This window comes from Rutidosis leptorrhynchoides, chromosome 2 (genome assembly GCF_046630445.1).
Source record: "Rutidosis leptorrhynchoides isolate AG116_Rl617_1_P2 chromosome 2, CSIRO_AGI_Rlap_v1, whole genome shotgun sequence".
NCBI lineage: Eukaryota > Viridiplantae > Streptophyta > Magnoliopsida > Asterales > Asteraceae > Rutidosis > Rutidosis leptorrhynchoides.
This window is the reverse complement of record NC_092334.1, coordinates 180031875-180036062: the sequence shown is the minus strand read 5'-3', so window position 1 is coordinate 180036062 and position 4188 is coordinate 180031875. Positions and strand designations below refer to the sequence as shown.

At 33.6% G+C, this 4188-nt stretch overlaps 1 long non-coding RNA gene across 3 annotated transcripts; it reads left to right on the top strand.

Annotated features, from left to right (window-relative positions):
* Window positions 1-329: 329 nt before the first annotated feature.
* LOC139891589 (uncharacterized) lies at window positions 330-3971 on the top strand. 3 transcript variants are annotated; one of them, XR_011773709.1, is made up of 5 exons: window positions 352-458; window positions 715-827; window positions 912-1064; window positions 1240-2605; window positions 3748-3971. It is a non-coding gene; the product is annotated as an uncharacterized lncRNA (long non-coding RNA). The 3 variants fall into 3 exon arrangements; XR_011773710.1 differs by having other exon boundaries at window positions 715-842; XR_011773711.1 differs by lacking the exon at window positions 715-827 and having other exon boundaries at window positions 330-458.
* Window positions 3972-4188: the final 217 nt, after the last annotated feature.

Below are 4188 nucleotides of genomic sequence, written 5' to 3'. Positions count from 1 at the left end.
AAAACAATACTCCTCTTAATATACAACGTACAAACAATAAAGCATCAAGTCCTACAATAAAAAGCCACTGGTACCCACAAGTCCTATAACTAACTAAACACTTCCATTAAATCCATAGTGAGTGCGGGTAACTAACGCGGGTAACTAAGCCGTGCCTATGGTTCATTACGGGTAATTACGGATAATGAGCAGGTAATGACGGATAATGGACCAAAGGAGTGATCTTATGATTACAGGATCAATTCCAAAATGCAATTTTAGCCATCCATTTAACAAATTAGCTATCAAATAATCCAAGTTAGCTAATCATGAAACACTATTACCGTACTGCCCTTTTCAGTTAACGCTGACAACAAAATCCGTCTTGATTTGTGCATCCTCACAAAGTCCACAATCATCACTTTTTTCCCTAAAATGTTCCAAGACGTCGACTGCTAATTGATTTGTCATGAATATAGGTACGTTCACCGTTGCCCGATTCTGTATGTGGAACTACTCGTGTAATCGATTATCTTCTTGTATCAAACTTTAGGAATGTTAACTGTGGAATCGATATATTGGTAAAATTGATTGATTCTTACAGCTTTGAATCTGATTTATTTCAATTAGTTCGTTTGGAAGATCTATTGACGATTAAGCGATGAAGCATCGATGATTATACGATTATGAAATAAATATATTCGATTAAATCTTTGTTTTTTATGTGTGTATTAGGGTTCATATGGAAAAACGTTTGATGATTAGACAATGAAGAGATGATCTGTTGACTTATATATTAAATACGATCGATACTATTTGTTAAATTATCACTTCCGAAACACTTACCAGTTAATGCAGCTCAGGTTTACATATTGTTATTTCTGTATCTATAATTTGTATGTATGTATCTAATTGTATAAGTTGTTAATCAGGGTTTGGGTGTGATTATATGTTGGAATGTATTTCCTAAGGCTTTATTATCGGGAGCTGCAAACGCAACTTAATCATGTTCATCAGTTTTACAGCAAAGAAGTACATTGCTTCATGTTGATGGGCATAACAGAGAAATTTCAACTTCTATGCTGGTATGTTTCAGTTCTGTTTTCATAATTCTGATTGAATCGTTTTGGAATACTGAACTTAATAAGTATATTTGTGTAGCAATGTTGGTGTAAAATAGGGATCTAAATGTCTATATATTATATAGAGTTTTCGAATTCATAAAGTTGTGATCTATATTTATCAAATGCAATTTTATAGGTCTGACAAAATTTGATGTATTCAAGAAGCATAACCTAGAGCTAAGAACATGTAATTGCATATCATCAACAATCGACAATATAGGTACGTCCATCGTTGCTCTAAATATTTCACAAAAATCTATTCTGTATGTGGAATAAATATGTACATTGTTTTTTTTTTTTATCTTTTTTAATTTTCTGGTTTCAAGCTTCAAATATAGTCCCTCAAAGTATACTTTTACTCTTTTAGTAAAAATCCTGAAAGTACATGTATTCGGAGGCATCGAGGTGTGATATTAGCTGTTAATATTCAGCCATGCAATGTACATTTTATTTTATGTTTTCACCTCATGGAATTGGAAAAATGTTGCTTAATGCGTTTGTGAATGGCAGATTCTTTTTCCTGATTATGGAGAATATATCTAGGAGTTTGGGTCAACCAAACTATTGTAATCTGCAGTCTTGTGAAAATTGGTGTTAATGCCAAAAAGGTTCCATGTTACCTAACACGTCGGATTCACGACAAGCGCCTTCAGTTGCTTGAATCCTAACAAGCTTGATAATATTATGTGTCCCGACCACTTTTGAACCTCTATTCTTGTAAGGATGCAAACCAAAGTCCCACATTGGTCCAAGGACAAAACAAATGTATGTATATAAGTCTAAAGGGGAAGTCATTCTATCACCAATTGGTTTTAGAATAAGGATGGACTCTTGGGCTTATATTGCAGGACATGTTGTTTGGGCTATGCGATCCTAACAAATTGTTTTTGCCTATAAATAGGACCCTATGTAACCCATAACTGTGTGCACAAAAATATAGTGAAAATCTCTGGTTTGCGCCCGCTCCATGTTTTGGAGTTGGGATATAACCACGTTAAATCTCGTGTCGTTTATTTATCGTTTCATGCTTTATTTTATCGTTTGTCGTTGTGGGTTTGGTGATTGGTTTAAATCACCTGTCTTGTTGGGTCATAATTCCTAACAATTCTTAATGATCATCTAAGGCTTGCGTTTTAATATGTTGTAGTTTAGCGAAATTTTCGACATTAAATTTTTTGAGTCAACTAGACCCACCCTTTTCGAACTGTACAAAAAGTTACCACATTGGCTGACTGGAACCTATGTCATTTCCTATATTGCATGCCTGCCCGTTTTGACACATAAGCTTACACGTTGACTTATATGTTCCTTAGATATTCGACCCTGGATTCTATTCTTCGAAAGTGGTCCATCCTGTTGCACTTAGAAAAGTGATGAGCATTACTTAAATGATGAAAAGGGAATAATAAGATGGAGACTAATCTTTTTCTGGAATTGGAGGTGTTGAAAAGGGTGGTACAACTGCTATTGAATTCATTCTTCTTGGCGCAAATGCCGTTCAGGTAATGAAGTTTCAACCAAAACATTCTCACCTGCACGATTGGCATAAAACATATTAATACTATATTTTGATCATATTTTATGTCACATATGGAAAATATAACAGCCATTTATCTAAAACTAATGAATGCGGGTTATTTGATGGGTTACAGTTGGTCATAAAAAGTAAAGAATTGGGTCATCATATTGGTTATAGTCTATTAAACAAAAAGTGTTGTCGTGTCAACCTAGCCTCCTTTGACCATCATGTATGCCCATTTTGTACAAAGTTGTAACATTTAATTTGTAAAAAAATTGTGTAAACAAATGAAATTATATTTGCGTTTTTGAATTAACAATAGAGGGTGAATGAAGATATGAGCAGGTTTTCAGCAATGATATTTGATACTACTTGATTTTAGAACATAGTTGCTTAATTAGGTCTGTAAAGTGATATACGTTTGTACAGCGTTAGAGCATTTTCAATTGTTTATCATTAACCCCATAAAATTGTAGGAGTATTTTCTATTCTTGTGTTGGGTAATCTTAATAAATACTCTCTCCGTCTCAAATCTATTGTCTCCAAACAAAAAACACGCAGTTTAAGAAAAAGTACATGTTACTAGTACTTTTTTATTAACTTTTCAGTTTTACCCCTTACTTTTTACCAATCTTTTTGTCATACATGAATAAAGTATGGGTAAAAAAGATTTTTATCACATTATTCTTTTTCCTTTATGGAAGTGGACAATTACAAAGGGACATCCCAAAATGAAATACTTGACTATAGATTTGGGACGGAGAGAGTAAGTAAATATGTTTTTTGTTAGGATTTATTTGTTTAAATTAATTGTTATTATAGTTAGTTTGAATTACAACTGATTGTTGACCAATTTTAAGGTTTAGTTGGAGAGTGACTTAGTCCGTACCATTTCCTTAGGGAATAGAGAAAATGGGCAGTGAGTTGGTCCTACTTCATGCAGTACATTGGGATGCTAGGTTGGTTAGGTGGCTATATATATGATGAGCCTTTATCTATTGTAAATTTTAAATAAGTAGATTGTAAGCACAATTTTAAATAAAGAATCGGAGAGTTAGCTAGAAGGTTGATTCAATTCGTAGTAGTTAAATTAGGCTTGATTAGTTGATTTATTGGTTTCTACAGGTTTAACTGAGATTAAAGTGGAAAGGGGATGCTAGAAGGTTGATAAAGCAAGGAGGGTTGTATTTCAATATTGGGAGATTCGATAATAAAGGGAAAAAATCAGTGTTGCAAAAAACGGAATAGACGGTCGTCTAGACGGGGGCGTACACGGATTTTTTAATAGCCCGTTCCGTTTCTACGTGATACGTTTTTAACAACGGAAATTGACCAAAAAACGGTCAAAACACGTGTACACTTTTCCAGTTTTTTTTTTTTTTTTTTTTTTTTTTTAAATAAATTTGGGCGCCATAAGTGGGTACGACTTAGGGTTAATTTTATTTGGGCGCCATATGTTCTCAGTTCTCTACACCTACGACTTAGGGTTTCTTTTACAAAGGCATAACCTCTCACAAAAACAAGAAAAATTAGCAATTGATTCTTCAATTCTTCCCAATTTCATCT